At 30.5% G+C, this 20888-nt stretch overlaps 1 protein-coding gene across 12 annotated transcripts in view; it reads left to right on the forward strand.

Annotated features, from left to right (window-relative positions):
- Positions 1 to 20888, forward strand: part of LOC148235845 (limbic system-associated membrane protein-like) — a 67889-nt gene that overhangs the window by 25035 nt on the left and 21966 nt on the right. The gene's annotated exons all lie outside the window — the stretch shown is intronic.

Consider the following 20888-nt stretch of genomic DNA (forward strand, 5'->3'; position numbering starts at 1 on the left):
TGTTTGAAATGCGGTTTGAAATTGTTAAGATGTTTGATGTCTAAAAAATACGAGCAAAATACACTTCAGCCTTTAATCTTGCGGTCCCATTATGTCAAGCATGCAATATAATAATGAGTCAATAAAAAAATATATTTTTTAAATAAATTTTACAACGCCGTTGGCACACCACAGTAACTTATTATTAAAAATCAATCCTAATCTTAAAACAAATAAGAAGCCATTAAATACTTTAAAAGTATAAACAAAAAGTAGGATTAAACTTTCTAAAAACATCATTAGATATTTATTATTATTATTACATCGTAATATTTATAGCACGTCCGTCAATAAGTGTTAGTATATTGGTAACTTATTTATTAATTAAATACATACATATATTAAATGTATGTAAATATATCAAATACATAACTCAAAAAAATTATACCGTAATGATCCCTTAATATTATATATGTATGTATGTTTATAAAAAAAAACTTCAAATAAAAAAAAACAACCTTTCATGAAATTGTAATTTATCTATAACTTATTTTATTTCCCATGAATTAAGAAAAATATAAATCCTTTATATATTTTTTCTATGTATTTATTTAATATATGAATATAATTACTTTATACAGAGCAAATTATCTGGGGACGCAGATCCTCGGCAACGCGCTACTTAAGTTTTGTTGTCAGCTGAGTACAATAAAGTGACTTTATTCTCAGGTGAATCAGATTTTAACTGGCTATTCAAAATGGAACTCACTCCATGGAGGCAATTATAAAGACTGCTGTCTGAGGTTTCCTTCAGCTAAAGAAAGGTCTAAACAAACCCCGCCGTCTAACAAAAATATATTTCATCTCTGGTGTCTTAAGGCAGAGGGTTTTTTAGAAGCAATTAAAAACAAGTGTCTAACAAAAATGGTATTTTATAAGCACACGCTTTTTATATTTCTTAGAATGGTCTAATCATAAGTTTTATCTTTAAAAGGGCTAGCAAACGATGGCCAAATATCTTAGAATTTTCTTTTATAAGGAATATATCATAGTACTATTTCATATTTCCCATCACGAACCCTAACATGGTTTTGAACTGTTATAAAAAGGTTGAACAATTAATTGATTACTAATATCGTTAGCAGATTTCATTTTTTATCAAGAGCATTTTTCTCAAGGCTTATTGAAACTTTGAATAAATCTTCTCAATGAATCCAAATCATATTGTAAAGATGAGATATTAGACGAGACATTTACAGTTTTATTGGATATAGAGATTTATTAATCGATAAAATATACTAGAGTCGACAGAGTTTATGTTATTTAAAAAGAAACGACAGTGGACCTCCTACATTTTAATATTTTATTCAAAATTTATGGCAAGGACTGTTTTTAGTGTTTTAGTGAATTATAAACCACAAATAATTGTTCCAAAAAAATTAAAACAAAACTTACTTTGTCCAGAACGTTTTAATATATGTGTGTATATGTTACAGTAAAAATATAATTTACGAACTATTTCATTAAAGCCATTATCTGTCACGTGTTATTTTTATGCTGCTCTAATTTGTCTTTCAAAAGTCACGAAATGTGTAAAAAAACGGCTTGGGTGGTGGTCTATAATTGAGAGTTTTAAACGCCACTTTTAAATCCTGTATGCCACTAGCGAATTTCATTTTAAAAATAATTTTATGGCGACACATCCCCTTTAGGGACTAAATAATCATTCACACAGTCGATACTAATCAATTGTTCGATTCATTTTAACTGGAAATTATATTTATTCTAGTGAAAATATATCTTCACTGAAAAATACACATTCATTGTAACAGTTGCAAAACGTTCCTCTAAAAAACTAAACGAATAATCCAAAGGCAATTTTACTTAATAAAAATTCCACACTTACGGTTTTGATCCTTCAAGTTAATTAATAAATTTAAGTTTAAACAGCTAATTTACATTTCGTAACTGTCAAATTAAGTTTTATATATGTACATATTAGAGCAGTATTTAAGTTGAATCAGCTTAAATGCATTTCGCTCGTAGAAATATATTTCTACATATAAAAATGTATTGCTATAACATAAATATTACATCATGCGTGATCTGATACCGTGTTTTCAATCAATTATGATACATCTTGTGTGTGTGTGTTTTCTGATAAATAAGTAGTGCTTGGAATAATATATATACGATTATTATTTGCTTTTCTCTATATTGCTACGACAATTCTTATTTAAATATGTTATATATTTATGTTTATTATCTATCTTATAAATATTAAATAAAGGGTATACCATTTTCTCATATTACGACTAACATTCAATTTTTTTTCTATTTGGGTTCTCCGTACAATATTCACATTTTCCACATGAAACATTGACCTCTGACACAAAATATTTGTTCTAATAACAACCATACATACAAACACATGTATGTACACCATTTATTATATAACCAAATTGCGCATGTGTGTCCCTACATAAATACATTTACATGCGGCGGCACGTGAATTATTTCATAAGTTTTTATTGTTCTGTTTCTTGCGGTCGAATCACGCCATGCGAATTGTAGTACAAAAGAGAGAGGGCCGACATATTTACAAACGGGAAATGGTCGCATTTGGGTGCTGCGGAAGAAGAAGGAATGAGCCGTGCCGAAAAGAAGTAGGAATTTGGGAAGTTCGCAGATTCCTCACGATTTCACGCTTTGTCACACACTCTCGGGCAGGGCTTTATCTCGAGCTCCATCACACGGCGTTTGGCCTCGATCCAATAACCTCGTTAGTTCGCTTGTAGGATCACTCGGAAAGCTCATAAACGGCTTTTGAAGATTTCCACCTGATAACGATCGGATTGTTTTGTAATCCAACCGCGTAATTGATTTCGGACAGCTCGTCCACTTAATAATCGCTTAACTTAAGATTTTCCACTCAAGTTAAGTAAACAAAAATATTTTTGATAATCTTATCATTTATTTAAGTACATCTTATGATTAATTTAGGCATTAAAAAAATATGGAAATTTCATTTATAAGGTAATTGCTAACTAGACTTAATAATTTATATTAAGACTAATATTTCTTTTTTGATTTTGTGACTTTGCAGTTAAAATTGACGCCATAAAAGCTGTATATTTTTCAAACACATTTAAATTACCACGTATATAAAAATATTTATCAAGCGGTGGAGTTGAAATAGTCTAAGAGTCATAGTTGGTGTGTCAAGTTGTATTATTGTCGGTTGTGATTTCGATAGAGCGACTGTGATTGTCGTGTTTTTATTTGATCGAAACGGTCGTTAGAATGACATTTTAACCATACACAATTGTGCAAGTACTTAAAACCCACATAAGAAAGTTGTCAAAATTATATTTTAAAAAACGACATATTACTAACTTCTCAATAAATAATCCCTACTTTAAGCTTTATTAATTTATAGCATCATCGCTATTATCTATATTTTTAACACTTTTAATTTCTTTATTCTGCAACATGCAAATAATGTATTACAATTGTAGCACCATGTATAAATTCAATTTTAATTATATGCGTGTATATTATTGGTTATTGATTATCTACACAACACACAATATCATCTTACTTTAAATTGAAAGTATCGTTATTATATCCTTATTTTTACTATTTTTGAATATAAAAATAATTTTAAGAACTGTTAAAATCACTATTTGATTATTAAATACAGTTTTTTACAAAATATAAAGTTGGGGTATTTTTTTAATGAATTTATGAAGGTTGTTTCTAATAAACTTAAAATAACTTTAAAAGAGAAATTGATTCGCTAAGCTTAAACAAAAAAAAAAGGTGATTTTATAAAAGTTGTATTTTTTCTATCTATCATATTTATTTAATAAAAAATCATTATACATTGAAGTTGCTGACTTTTGTTCAAAACTTTTTCAAAATTTAGTTTGCGTCTTAATTATTAAACTTAATCTTAATATATGTACATGGCAATTTATTGAGTAATGTTGTACTCAAAACTTTTATATAATAAAAGAGACCTTTTCTAACAATACATTTAACTTTACAACTTATATCAACTTTATTATTAAAACGTAAGACATTGCTTGAAAATCTTTAAGAATAATAATTTGTTCGAAAAAGTTTAAAATAAATTTTAATAACATAATAATTACAAACTAAAATTAAATATAAGCCTAGGATGAATATTATCTAGATTAGATTTTATTTATAATTTAGAGCCTCTAATTTTTATGATTTGATCTTGACTGTAATATTACAATTTTTTTCTAATTACCTTCTTAAAAAACTTGATGTTTTATATTATTGATAATATAAGATTTGAACTTTGTAAATATAAATAATTTATGATAAATACATAGAGGGTATAAACATGTTTTTAAAAGCTTTTATAGTTATGTAAAAAAATATAAAACACTAGGGTCGGTAGATGCGTTATACAGGATACCGCATAAAAAAGACAAAATAAGGTCCAAATAAATAATGTAACATTGGTCCGTACGATTAGTGGTTTATTTCGAAAACACCTTAATCATAAATGTTCTTAATGCACTGGTTCTTAACAATTAGAATAAGCGTCATCTTTAATATTATTCTGTGTTGATTTTTTCCTTTTAACAAGGCAATCAGTTATTAAAAGTTATAACGATTTAATTGATTGGATGATTACTGCAAAGATAAAGACATTCTAGAATTATATGTGTATTGAAGGCGACTGTACTATTTCTGTTTTACTATCGTTTTCTGGTTCTTCAGCGATATATTAAAAATATCATTGTTATTTGAGGCATTACCTACAAATATTTTGTCATTATCATTTGAAGTTAAATTATCAAAATCTTCTCTATTCTTCTCGGTTTTCTAGTAAGAATTTAAAGTTTTTGCTCTTATTTCAGCAGTAGCAAATAAAACATTATTATAACAGTCAAAAACAAAAAAATGTTTTCCATCGTTGGTTAGATGTTTTCAGTTTATTCAAAATATGATATGAGCCATTTTTATTATTTTTTAATATCACCAAGTATGTTTTGCTTTAGTAGCTTAGCACTGCTTGTTGTATTGTGTAAACTAAATACGGATGGAATTTCACATTTTCGACAATCAATAAAACTTTAAAAACAAAGCTTTCTGCTTCATATACCTTTCCACTTCTGGTAACATCATGAGCCATATAGTCAATAGAGCAGCAATTACCCAGGTCTTGCGATAATGAAAATATAGCATATTAAAAATGTTACTTAAAAATTAACGTTATAATCTTTAAAAAGTGGAAAGAGGGACTAGTATTATTATTTTTTAAATTTTTAATAAATTTAAAACGTGCAAAAAGAAATACTAATAAAAAGAGTCTTTACTGTAGTAGTGATAAAATAATTATAATTATATCCTATCCTATAAAGCAAGTACCAATTAAAACACCAAGGAATAAAACATGAGCATAATAAAATAAATTAAATAAATCTCTTTTACTTTGCAGATAAAGGTAAAATTTTAATTTGCTAGAATATGGTTAAAAATTTATTAAATATAAACCATTCATTATGAACGTTAAGGAATAACAGGGCCAGATTTTCGCGTAATTTATTTATTTTTAATAACGTTCTTAGCCTAAATTAAGGGCCATTAAGAAATCTAAACACAAAGGCGGGACGACTTTAATCTTACACGACTATTCTTGCAGCCCGAGAGCAAAAAATGTTTTTCGTCTTCTTCTTCTGAAGCAGCACCACAACAAGATTAAGTTGACCGATTAATTACGCCGTCGCGCGATTACCGCGAGATATATTCTTCGAGGTGAATAAATTAACCGCTAGACATTTACAATGCAATTAACACGACCCAACTAATGACCCTATATCTGGCACAAAGTCAACGCATATAGTGAGAAGTATTCTCAAGCCGCATAGCAGGCGTCCCCATTACTTAAAATACCTGCACGACTCGGACCCATGAGCATTTCAATATGATGTTGTCCACTATTGGTGTAATGGGCTCTTTCAAATGCCGAAGAAAATTTATTGGAAATATTTCAGCATTTAAAAAATCGGATATAAGCCGGTTTTCTTTAGAATTGTTTGGAAAAAATGTGGATTAAAAATAACTATGTTTATAAATATATAATGACATCTTTTTTATGCATTTATTACTCATGTTAAGTTAAATCAACTAACACTTTTTTATATTATATTCTCTAATTTAATATTATAAATCAGTATTTTCTAAGTGTTTTAATAATATGAATTTACAGTGAATTCAAGCCATTAATATCATAATTATTTAAGTCGTTAATTCTATATGTCAATATTTTGATTTTTTTTTAAATATATGACAAATTTACAATTAGTTAACTTTATCTTTATTTATCTCGTGAAAATTAAATTCTGTCAAACGATTTTTAAATATAAATATAGTTATTTACCAACCTTAAAATTTGTAATACGTTGTACGAATTAATTGTGAAATAATATTTGAACCTTAGGATACCATTGGGATTCTAACCCAAATTAACTTATATGATAATTTGCTTCTATTATGAAGATTAAGGTTAATTGTTAAATAAAAAAAGTATTTTGCATTAATTTATCAATTGCTTTAGGGTACTTTGACCGTTTCTTCAACATTGAAATTTTTTATATATAATCTTAATTTTCTATAACGTATTCCTTATTTAAAATAAAATACGTATACAAACTAACCTAATTCAAAATAATTAAAAAAAAAATATTGAGAAAAACAATATAAGAAGCGGTAAATTTTGATGAAAAATGTAAAAAAAGAATAAAAGTTAAATTTTCAATATAATAGTTTATACCCTAAAGTTTTACACGAATTTAACATACTAGATTTTTTCTAGTATATTTTATTAAAATAAAAACTAGCTAATCTGTCAATTTATTTTAAGGAACTGGATCAATATTAAAGTACAAAAATCCTGACATAAAACGAGATAATATATATATTTAATTGTGTTCTTGTGTTGATCGAAAAATAATATGCATTAATTTTTTTACATTCTACATAATATATTTTTATAACAGATATAATATTATTGTTATATTATGTTATTTAGTAGTTATTATGTTATAAAAATAGATATTAGGCTTACACAACTTTTATTTATTAATCAAGTTTGCAAATAGAAATTTAATTGGCTAATACAGATTACTTTTTAAGTTTTATATATAATATTAAAACTTTCAGCTTTATATAACATATGGAATATGTCTTTGGGTGTATAAATAAAACAAGCATTAATACAACATAATATTAATGACAAGTATTGTATATATTTAAAATAAAATGCAAGTTCTATTAGTATTTACAAAATATAATTCTAATAGATTGCCTTTTTAGTTATGTTAAACAAAATAGGGGTTTGAGGGTGCCTTTTTTTCGATATAAAGACATATTTTTTACTATCTACTAGTTAAAAGAGACATATATGAAACAGGTTTAGAATAAAATAAATAAAGTTTTTTTTCGTATCTATTTAATGACAGATGATTTTTACTATCTATTAATAGACATCAACTACTTAATACCTATCTACCGGTAGATAAAAATATGAAATATGAAATTATTTGTTTTTATCTATTGCAAGATATATATTATAAGATAGGATAAATTAAAGCAGATAATTTCACCTATATAGTGGTAGATAATGATTTTTTACTATATATTTCAATATATCTACTACTACATCTACCAATAGAAAAAAAGTAATTTTCTCTATCTACATGAATATTGACACAGATGTTTTCTCGCTTTAAAGTGCGGTTATTGCAATGTTCATACTTAATATTAGAAAACTATTTATTTTCTCGGATTTAGGACAAATCCTAGATAATTACAAATCATCCTGTTATTGGTGTATATGTATGGAAATGAGAACTGTAAAATAAACTGCCAAGACCGCATATCATTTTTTTCTTCATAAGATAAGAATTATATACATATTTTTATTTCTATTTTTTAATAAATCATCCGTTGCAACCTGACAGGCGTAAGCCCAATGCGTTACAACGGGGTACATCTATACAAAATGAGTATTTCAATCAGATACAATGCCTACAAGTTAGTAGAAACCACTAGACTGAAAGTCTGTGAATATAAATAATTATAAATTATTATGTGTAATATAATTTATAACCAATAGATATGTTGGTATATATAAAAGTGACGCTACAATACTACTAAAAATCACAAAAAACATGTATGTATAATTAAATTATCATTATTACTAATATTATTTAGATTAAAAAGTTTTATATTATACAATATTAAGTAAAAATAGTAGTTAGCACAGCAAGACTGATAGGTTTACACAGTTACAAATTTATTCGACGCGCTCGCACAGCACGTTCAAAAACAATAAAGTTAATTAAACCCTCGAACCAATAAGTTAACGGCGTATCGATCTACGTTTAAATTTCGGTAATGCGTTCACGGTTGAGAACCGCTGTAATATGGCAATAAAGCGGTCCAAACGCGGCGCGTTTTTTTCTCTCCCCTTCTCTCTCACTCTTTCTCCGTGGCTTACACATTTATTGGTTACCCTTTTATGTGCGATACGTTTTATATATTATTTTATTCACTAATACCCCCGGCTACGGAGTATGTTTGCTGTGTGGAAAGATAAAAATGATTTATGAAACTTTCCCCAGCGGATAAGTAAAAATGTGCGAGAGAGCGGTGGTTCATCCATGTCCGAAGTAAAGAAAAAAGTAGTGATGATGGTTGACCCGCTTTCATGGATGACTTACCATTTTCTTGTTTCTCGCTTTTTTTCTTTCAGTCCGTATCTTGACTTTTTAAATATTTAAATAAATAAATAAAATATCTCTTACAGAGTGATTTAAAAATATATTCATAGTAATAATAATAATGCTATGGCATATTTTACAGAATTTTTGCTTATAAATTTAGGGTAAGAGTACCAACAGTTTTGCACTAGGCGTGCTTTAATTTTCTTTTTTTGACAATATCATCTCAGGTTTAAACACATTGGTTTAACGGCTCGCGATTTTTTAATAAATTACAAGCGAAATATTGTTATGTATTATTTATATAACAATACGCATCCTTTTTTACCAAGAACGGTAATATACGACGCGTGGTAAGTTATACGCGTAATTGATTTCTTTTACGAATGTAAGACATTATTTATTTTTCATAATCGATTAGTGGAATTTAACATAAATACAACAAAACAAAATACCGCAAACTGTTATTTCTAGATATGATTGCGAATTGATTAAAAACATAAATTTTAACCAAAATTAGCTCTAATTATTTTTTTAACAATGTGGACTTGCCCCACTTTTAAAACCAATGGCTCATATATTTACAACTAAAAGTTTTTATGCGAATGATGAATAATACAATATGTATTTTAGATTTTAAAAATTTACATTCATGATGTAATTAAATAATTCTTAAAATTTATTTAAATTATCAAAAGCTTTTAAATCATTGAGATAATGCGTTAGAATTCGGATTTTTACAATAACTAGTCATTCTATATTACATATAATATTTCACAGTCGTTGTTTACGCAATTAATATTTTTTCCGCTTTTCGCTCCGCGTAGCAAAGGAGTGTCGGCGACTGCGGTTTACTGTTTTTATTTATTTTTTTGCCGCACCAAAGCGCAAATAGTACGACTAAAGTTTAATGGAAAATGCTTTCGTTTTATATCTCGACCCCGGTCGGACGAGAGAAAAAATAAAATATCATAACGGCTCACCCCTCGGAAGACTTTCAGGGGTATGAAAACGCATTTGCACACCGTGTACTAGTGGCGCGGTTGAAATGTTTTATTGCCGAGTCTCAACTTTTAGTTCCGGAATAACGAATAAGGCATAAATTTTCCGGGGGGGCGAAAAATAAAACAACGAAACGCTGCTGTGTTGTTTCCACTGTGTGGCCGAATTTCGCTTTGAAGTTCGAGATATTATACAATGTGATGACAACTCTATTATTATTGTGTTATGCGTGGACCACCGCGATGTTGGCATCGAAATGAAACAGTTCGTTTTATGATATTTTTTAGTGTGTATCAAAGAATTGAGACTTTTATTAATATGAGATAAGTCGATAAAAGTTTTTATTTGATTGCCAAAATTCGCACTCAACCTTTAGTCGCAATTCAAAGTTTAATATAGTGTATAAAGTAAGAACAAACGCTAAGTACCATACATACGCAATGTTATATAAGCATTACAAATTTAAGCACCTGATAAGGTATGTTCTCACAAGCATAAATATAATTGAGGGTGCCTAAAAACTCTAATGTTCAAAACTTCTTCAGTATACAAGTCAGCTCTCAGTGATCAATAAATATATACGTTAATGAAACTCAATGAAGTTGCATTAAATACGATTGGTAAAATCACGTAATGGTAAAGATATAGAATATTAGAGAGCGACAACTCTATAAAAGCAGGCCTACCTCAAAAAGCAGCAATGATGTTAGGGTATTATAGCACAAGAGGTGTACCGGGAAGTACGTTAAAAGCAAAAAGGATTTTATAGACAATAAAAAATATATGCAAATATAAACATGCAATCTGTAGGAGAACAAATGTATAAAGTCATGACAAAACGAAAGTTAAAATTTAATTCTAAATGATGATAGTGAGATACACACCATCAGTGAATAAAGTTCTAAAGGATATTAGGAAACTTATATATACTGGTAGCGACAGGATTAATGTAAAGCTCTTCAAGCATGATGAACTTCTCCAATATATGCTGAGATAATCAAAGATGTGAGGAGGTGTGAAGTAGTGCTTGAAGACTCAAGTATGGAAGTGATATGCTATATACATAAAAAGAGCGATCATCTATCGAAGAGTGCGTAAACTATCGAATAATCACTTGTCTAAACAAAGCACATAAAACATGATTATACTCAAGACTGCTTTTACACACAGACTTCAGGGGGTTTTCTGCGATAGATATTTAAAAAAGCGTACAAGTTAAACATGCGTATAATACGTATGATATATTCGTTAATTTCAAAGCGATTTAGGAAACCGTATATATATTAAAACTATACGAGACAATGATAAAGTTTGAAATTTTGTAAAAACTCGTCATCAATGACCAATTTACAGTAAAAAAGCTTAATTCGAGTCTGTATAATAAAATATCTTTTTGTTAATTCTATTACCTTTAACGGGCAAATAGAATAGGATGCTTTAGCATCCCTGCAAATTAATGTGCATAAAATAATTAACAAGACAATGAACATCATTAACATTAAGTCGATGCAATTACTGGTATATGCAGATGATATTAACATCATTGAGTTTGTAAATTGACAGCTGCTATAAAATGACTAAAATGAAAATTAAATTCTAATGTAAATAAGCAAGATTTATTTTAATCATACGTTATTTTTATAAGTAAATCTACGAACTGGTTCATTACATAAAAAAATATATTTACAGATAATCTATGAATATATTTTGTAGCCAGGTGTTAATTAAGATATTTTATTTTGACTCAACAATTTCTTGTTGTCTTCAATGTCAGTTGGAATGCGAAAAAATAAAAAATGAACACACTTCAGTGTCGCGGTGATTTATGAGCTTGTTAACTCTTTTAACTTTATTATAAAATAAACTATTGTTTTATTTGTATTGTAAATAAAAGTTTTTTCTAATAAAAATATAAAAATATAATATACATCTATCATTTTTTTTTTTTGTGAGGGGGGAAATCTTCAAAAGACAGCGCGTTGCTAGTGTGAGATTTCTACTCACTAAAACCCCCCTCCGCTCCTGCTGCCTCCCGGCACGTCCGTTAGGTAGTACTTCGAGAGGCAGCTGGGCCCGGCGCACTTCTTGCGCTCTTCGTTTCTTTCGGGATCCGAGGGGCACGCCTCAGCGTTGGGTCACCCCTCGATCTCCTCGTCTTATCTTGTCGTCTTCTGCTCCGTGAGACGCTTTCGTTGTGCTATTGGCCGTTTGTCGGTTGGGCGCCTTGCGGTAGTCGTCGTCGGCTCCTGTCCTCCTCTTCTTTGGCCTGCATCACGCTCGAGGCAAAAGCCACCCACGCTGACCACTTGTTCTTGTTTTGGAGCATGGACGGGACCATCTGCTCGGGTGAGACTTCTGCTTCTTCCCCGAGGGCTTCCTTGAGCCGGGACCTTTCTTGGGTCCACGCCACGCACTTGAACAGTGTGTGGTCAGCATCGTCGACTGGCTCCTCGCAGTGGTGGCACCCCTCTGTTGGCTCCTTTCCGATCTTTTTTAAGAAGGACCCGAAGCAGCCGTGTCCAGTGAGCACTTGGGTCAAGTAGTAGCTCAGCTCGCCGTGGCCCCTCTGGCACCATGCCTTGAGGTTCGGGATGAGCTTCTGGGTCCACCGGCCCTTGAGCGTCGTGTCCCACCGTTCTTGCCATCGGTCGAGCGTGCGCTTTCTGGCGTCGTTCCTTGGCAGGCCTTCGTGCATCTCCTGCCTCTCTAGCGCGAGCAGGTCGATTGGCGGTATGCCGGTCACGGTCAGCGTCGCAGCCTCAGAGACCGTACGGTAGGCAGATGCGACCCTCAACGCACTTCGTCTCTGGACTCTGGCCAGTTTCAGCCTCGTTCGTTCCACCCTCATGGAGTCGGCCCAGACTGGGGCCCCATATAGGAGGATGGAATGGACCACTTCGTTGTAAAGCCGTCTTCGTTTCGACTTTGGTCCGCCGATGTTTGGCATCAGTCTGGCCAGTTCTCCAGCGACGCGGGCGGCCTTCGCCGCTGCCTGCTCTGCATGGACTGTGAAGCGGAGCTTGTCGTCAAGGTGCACTCCAAGGTATTTCATTGACCTGGCGTATGGCACCTTGAAGCCGTCGAAGACAAGTTTGGGAGGTTCTGTCTTTCTTCGTCTGGTGAAGAACACTGCCTCTGTCTTGTGAACTGCGAGCTCCAGCCCGGCGCCGTCCAGCCATCTCTTGACTGAGTGCAGTGCCTCTTGTCCAGCTAACTGTAGGGCAGTTGTTGACTTTCCGGTGATTAGGATGGCGACGTCGTCGGCAAAGGCTACCATGCTGGCTTCCTCGGGCATGGGCACTCTTAGCAGTCCGTCGTACATGACGTTCCAAAGAGCGGGTCCGAGGACCGACCCCTGGGGAACGCCTGCCGTGACCGCTATATATATATATATATATATATATATATATATATATATATATATATATATATATATATATATATATATATATATATATATATATATATATATATATATATATATATATATATATATATATATATATATATATATATATATATATATATATATATATATTTGTACATTTTAAACATATGTTATTAACAAATTTTAAAGTAACATTAAAAAATAGAGGTTTCAATTAGTAATTTTATAACAAAATACATAAAAATATTAATTCTATTATAAAAAAATTAATACTTTTAGTAAGTGTAACACAATTCGTTGTTCATCTGAATAGAGAACTTTAGGCATTTAAAAAAATAGAAAAGAGTAATGTCAATTAACAGCAATAATAGCAATAATATTAATTGAATATACATGTCTGAACTTGCGAGATACATTTAAGTATCATTTTTACTTATAAAAACCATATTCTTTTACATCATAATAGCTTAAGCTAATTAAGGGTTTATTATTTATTATAGAATTTAATATTATTTAGAATTAAATTATTAAATAATATTTTACATATGTATAAAATTATTCATTAATTTTAAAGGATCCTTTTTATAATTAATTTATTATGTAAAAAAATAGTAAGATATTTAGAACCTTAAAATAGTTTAAGGTTCACTATCCCTAATTTATAAATAGAGGTTGATAATTTAAATAATATAGTATTTTACAATATTGGGTTATACTTGTGCAAATCCTACATATTGTAAAAATATTAAACGGGGAGAAACATAGAACACGCAATATATAACACATATACATACTTATGTATATAATAAACACCCTTCGTTTCTGCTTCTATTGCAGCAGCATCCATCAAGCATTTAAGTCGTGCGAGCATTTTCCATTAGATTAATTCGCGACCGTCGAGCTTACCGCTCGGCTCAGTCTCACTTAGGCCCCCAAACAAAAGTAGAGCCGAGAAAACTTAATTTGTCGTCACGCCCAAGTCACAAAACCGAATGGGACTTGCACGTTGTAATTACTTTGCGCAGGATTGGATTTTGCAATTGCGCCATGATTAGTTTGCTTACCGGCGGCGTGTTTTAAATGGGGCGCCCGTCGGATTGCATTGCCGACTTAATGGGGTGTTAAGTGTCCGTGCCGGGAGAGAGAGAGGAGATTCAAAAATCGTTTAAGGGGAGTTCTCTTTATGTTTGTGCGGAGAGTCCAGGACCGCGGGTTTAATACTGTCAGCGCATATGGTAAATTTAATTAAATCGCCCGCCGCGTTGCCTCTCGCAACGTGATAATGTACGGTTAAATCGTTTGGCAATTGGCTTGCTAAACTCATATTTGGAAACATTTTGAAAGCTTTGCTGTAAACAGTATTAATAGAAAGATGGGTTGTATTAACGCTTAACTACTAACAGACTAGGCATTCTGATTTCTCGATGATTTTCATTTCTCGTGAAATAAGAGTTCTCAATTTATCGAGAATTCTCGACAAATTTTGATCAATAAAAAAATTTATGTAATACAGTAAAGTATTGCAGATATATTATAACATACTTTTCTTTAAATAAATATTTAAAAAAACACATGTAATTCAAAGTAGAATCAAACATCCTCGTTTATTTTTTTGTTAAAAAAATTTCAGCGGTGGAAAAAATCCTGTCGTTATGTGTTGATTTAATCGACAACAAGACTTCAAAAAAATAATTTTTCGAAAAGTCAGAAAATTTATCTCTAAATGAAAATTCTCGAGAAGAAACACTTTAAGGAACACTATTGGAACCATATGGTGCAAGAGCCTGCAACGTTACAGTATAGGACATATATTAAACGCAAAAACATATTCATAAACTTGATAAGAGTTTATATTAATAATAATCTTAAAAGAGTCTATTTCAAACAATAATACTCAAAATCATTTTCAACATAGAAAAAATTATACAATAAAGCTTCCAATTAAAGTCAATATTGTACAAAAAATATACTATATTATACACGAATAAATGAAAATGTATGCGTTTTAACGCAATAATTTGCCACAAAAATATATTTTTTTTGTTGTAATAAAATTGTCTTATAAAAAAGTTAATAACCTACAAACGCACTGAAAAAAATTGTCTCTGTTATCATAAATTTGTATTTTTTATAGAAATTTTACTTACTAAGCCAGTATAAATATATCAATCAAATGATTTAAAATTCAACTGGTCAATAACACTAAAACTGTATTGATACACATACGTGTTCAACTAGTTTGATGATGCCTAGAGTCGATCAAAGTGGTAGTGGTTCATAGTTCATTTTTTAATTCATATTTTATAGCACATCGGTAAAGTTGTATTACCAATTTATTAATTCGAATAAAAAACTTTTCATTTAAAATAGGCACTATTGTAATAATTATTTAATTTCTTAAATTATTTTAATAATTCTCCATGCATTAACATAAACATGTGTTTAAAAAAATACATAATATATAATTTTTGCCTGACATTAAAATTATATTTTTGCTAGTAGAAATACATCTCTGCAGGCAAAAATGTATTCTGAAATAAAAATATATGTTTGCTGGTAATACACATTCACTAAAACATCCTTAAAAAATGCAGTTTGTTGTATCAAATGCTTATCGTAAGCCTAGAGCTTTTGTATCAAATATCAAATTTCCTTGATTTATTTTTAGATAGTATTCGTTACAAGTACATTACATTAATTAAAAATAATTTAACTTGCGATGACCAGAAAGAAAAATATCCGCTTTATAAAATTAAATCAAGTTCATAATATCTGTCAGATCATCCTGAACTATATAATTTAGATTAAGTAATAAAATTATATATTGCGTATATATAACATATATTAATACGTACAATCTATATTTTATTACTCAAATGTATTAAAGTAAATAAACTATATTGAAGTATGGTTACTTTAACGTCCATAAAAATATTCAAAAAGAGAGATCAACGCGGTTTAAAAGTGGTCAACACAGTATATTTACACAACAATGCAAGAGAGAACTCGTAACCAAATTCTGGCGTCAATAATTGTAAATATTGCATCGACCACTCAATAGCACATCCGTCTTAATACGTTCATCACCTATAAGATATGTCAAAAACTAATTAATTTAAAAAGAACACGCACTAATCAATTCATTTTATTCCGCGCATATTACTATTGTTATTTGACTCTTAGGTTACTGATCGCCGCAAAGGCTATCTAGAATGTTTTTTTAAAAGCGTAAACACATCTCGGAGTTGTGTCTAAGAAGCGATGAAATTGGCTCGCAAATATTCTAATCTGCAATCTGACAGAGCTGTTTCAAACCAGCAATAAAAAATATGTGACACTTAGTCACAAAGAGAAGAGACGCCTTGGAGTTACAGCAGCAAAGATGAGTTGAAAGACATGAGAGACATCAGCGGATCGTCCAAAGAGCATCATGAGAACACATTCTAACAGATCCCAGCTGCTGACAATAATACAATTCGATACACCAGCAAAGTCACCCCTCCCTCTTGGGCATTAAAGCCCAAAAGAAGTATACTAAAATACAATTTCTAATTAAGCTTAACATAACTCTTATCGCGAAAAAGATTATTTCGCGTGCTTCCGATTCTTTGTGATGCACTAAAAGCCTAATCTATTAAATGGATTTCAGACGTAATGAGTCAATGCAATACATTTTATCTCGAAAAAGTACAGCGTAAATTAACGTTTTATTGTTCTTCACACATCTAAAATACACTTTAGCAAAATGTATTAAACAACTTACTATAGACATTACATTACATAAATATATGGTAAGCTAGATAAGTTAGGTTACATTTTAAATAAAGTATTTAACTGGTAGCACAATATATTTATGATGTATTGTTATTAAATTTATAGTGACATTATCGTACTTTGACTCGATTCTGTACGTACAGTTTCTGCTTGGTCGGTCGTTTGATATTACACAAAGATTTCAATACATTCCACGGCCAACTGAGTCTTTACATTCAACGATGACTATTAGATTCGCAATGCAATAGCCAATTTGTTCCAAAGACACATTTCAGTAAATTTGTTATATCGTACTCCCTTTCGACGAATATACATTACGTAATATTTTACATTTATATATATATACATCTTTGTTCTATTGTATAATATTATTAACTTTTCTTTTATCAAAAGTTTTGACCGTCGAAAAGGGTGCTTTGTTAAATTTGTGTTACTCTTATCGCGAAAAAGATTATTTCGCGTGCTTGAAAAGTTTCTTACTCAAATTTTATGCATTATACATACTAATAAACATGATTCATATAATACGTTTTTAAACTCAATAGTCATCCCGTAGCTTTTCACTTATTCTGTTGCTAATATTTGTGCATCATATTGCAAATGGATTTGAGTGTTTGGCCGAAGCCCGAAGATTAAATATAACTTGACATCTACTATATCAGACTCTACAACTTCCATTTTCATTTCCGGTCTAGTTTCCCTACAAAAGAGGTGTACTTAGCTTTCACGGTATTGTATAGAAAATTGAAAAGCTTTAATCAACCCGAGCACTTGAAACTTTCTGAAACAGAAATGGGCGGTTGGTCAAAGAGGTAATGAAACAAAAGAGGCTTTCGATTCTTGAGTTATTTTATCTCTTTCTCCACTTTTATAATCGCTCAAGTTGAATTGTTATATTTTATTTGCAGTAAAAAAATGTATTCATGCTTTTAGTTTGTAAGAACAATTGGTCTCAGTAAAGTAATACCATAATTAATTCTAGAATAAACCTGAATTTAGTTGTATTTTGCAAAAATAATAGCTTTCAGAAACTAAGGATACAATTAAGTTAATAGTAAATTAAAAAAGCGTTTTATTAAAATTTTATAAGTTTAAATTGATTATTTTTTATTATATAAGCGTAAAGACAGAAAATCAAATTAATAACGGTAATGAATATTACCGTTTAGTTCTTAAATTTATTGACGGCTCTTTAATTTAATTTTCAACTGTTGTTAATATTTATTCAATTTATTTACAAAATTTCAATGCCGACTCTATAATTAAGAGACCTCAAAATGTCGCTTTGTGTAATACGTATTTGGTTTACAAACGCAACGAGAAAGCTCGAAAGCTAAAATTTCGCATGGACGTGTAATTAACCCTAGGAAAGGACCTACGTTGGGTTTTGACATGTTTAGTTCATTGTTCGGTGTAACCTTCGAACAAATTTTCATTCAAAGACGGTAGCAATAATTCAAGCGACGATGTTTGTGAATAATATTTAATGAAACCCTCGGAGAAAATAATTAATAAATTATTATTTCAATAACGAATACGAGATGATAAAGCAATCCGTATACAGGATGGGGCAATAACATCTAAAGTTCACCGACCGGAAAGTGAGACAATAAAAAGATAAAAGTAGAATCGCTTACAAAACTATTATTAAAAAAAAAACAATTAAATAAAACTTAGGGAGATGATAAAAATTATTAATCGGCCGGCGCGGCTGTAAAAAGGAATGAAAGGTCCTTGTCCCATATTAAATCGCTCCATCAATATTATTAAGATCAATTTTATATTTATTTGATGGATTAACTGTCAAACTAAGAAATTAGATACGTTAACTGACCTTTCATGGTTTTTAATAAATAAATCATCGGCCATCAAGTGTAGAATCGGTGAACTTTCCTACAACCGTTATTTAAATCTACATCCCACTTTCTAATAAGATTGTTTATAATCTTTGTAAAAATATATTATATAGACTTATCTTGATAAGATCGATCTGCAGTAATTCTTGAGGTACTGTCTGTTTTTATATGATAGAGAAATAATAATCATGTTACAATATCAGTTTAATGTTATTGTTTCTAATAATAATCATTATGAAGTATTTAATAGTTTTCTATAAGATGCATTATTACTTATTTGGGACATTGTTTTATTTATTAAGAATCATCGTATAAAGGTCTTTATATAACGTCAAAAACTCGTAAATAACCAAATCCCCGGATTAATTTTAACACGCATAAGCAAAAAGGAAAAAAAATACTTAAAATTACGTAATTTTCACTAGTTTCGAGATATGTTTTCCAAAAACGAACTTTAACTAAATCGCGATCATTAGATATACAAGAAGTCTACTTCGCAAAAGCTATTTATATCCGTTTTTAAGCAACTCGCAGCACTTATATATATATATTATATAGGAAATAAGCATAGATATAATATATTTCTACAAAACCATATGTAACCTTAATTAATGAAGCAGCAAAAGCCTGCTCCGGCAAATCACTAGTATTGAGGGAGTGCAAATAGTACATCTACAATACGCAAAAGCCAGTTAGTACATACAACACGTTAAATGTAACCCTTTCTCTCTCTTTTGGTACAGTTGGGTAATTAAATAATACTTTATGCTATTTAGTAACCGTTTTCCTTTATCTTGTATACGAACGATATCCCAAAGTTATAAAAATACGGATTTATATATGTATACGCTTATGAAACAGCATCGAGTGCTTATGGTCAAATTATGGACAAATTACAAAAATCTTTAAATAACTAACTAATAATCTACCAAAAATATGCTACAGTTAATTTTTTTCTACCTAAAGTAAACAGGCCAGTAACTTATGAAAATCTAGCGTTAAAAAAATTACATCTAGACTTTAAGATTAAATTCAATAAACGTATTTTTGAGCTTCGCTTTAAATGGTTTGTTGCTATTGCGGCCCAAAGATCAAATTTTTAATAAAAAGAGTGCACTTACCGCATAAAATCAAACCTTATTATACAAACAAATAGGCCTTTCTTAACAAATGCCCAAGATAAAAGTATGGAAAATATACATCATTTTTTATAATAAACATTTGAAAAGACCATTCTAATTGAATAGTATTATTAGTCAAAGAACAAGGCCATTTTTTTACTAAAAAAATATTTTTTGTTTTTCAAAAAATCCAAAATAATAGTATTTAAAGTTATAACTCTCTAATCTTTACTTTTTTATTTATTTTTTTCTATTTATTACCAGTATAATGTCTGCGATGGCGACAAGCAATTTTGGAAGTTCAGAAATGAGCTTATTAAATTGTAGTCCAGGTATGCATCTATATATTTAAAGCGTCTACGTTTTGTTAATGTAATGGACACTATTTTATTCTCATAAATTTAAATATTTACTCCCGTCAACTTAAGTTTGTGATAAAATAAGTAAAGCTTTGAAATCATTTGTAATGATAATAATTACTATATTTGATCCCCCAAAGAAAACTTTAAAGGTTTATTACAATTTAATAAAAAAAATATCATTGTACTTAAGACACTGACCTTTCTGACCTTTTTCTTTTTTTCTCATCACTTTGAAGCGTTAACACGTTAATGTTATCATTTTTATTTCGAAATATCAGCAGCTTATTTGACTCAATTTTTTCAATCTGTCGATATCCATCTTCACCCACAAAACTCTTGGAGTCCCGGAATTGTTTAAGCCCGACCAAGTTATGAAAACACTTTGGCCGCCATAAATCGCGAGACGCGTTCTCCGCTCGCGGATTTGGTCTTAATGGCCGCCATAAATCAGCGGCGAGATGAAAAACGTAAACAAAATGGCGATCGAAGCCGAGAAAATTAATGGCCCCCGTCCGAGTGTCACGCAGGCAGCCCGGTGCCAAGCCGTGCCGCCACTCCGGTCCTGGTGTAAGTAATTAAATCACGACCCGGGCCCATTTTTGCTTGCGGGAATGACCCGTGCACCGAATTTGAGGCGCGTC

Source organism: Plectrocnemia conspersa, unplaced genomic scaffold (assembly GCF_051122295.1).
Source record: "Plectrocnemia conspersa isolate PC_06_02 unplaced genomic scaffold, ASM5112229v1 ptg000004l, whole genome shotgun sequence".
NCBI classification, from domain to species: domain Eukaryota; kingdom Metazoa; phylum Arthropoda; class Insecta; order Trichoptera; family Polycentropodidae; genus Plectrocnemia; species Plectrocnemia conspersa.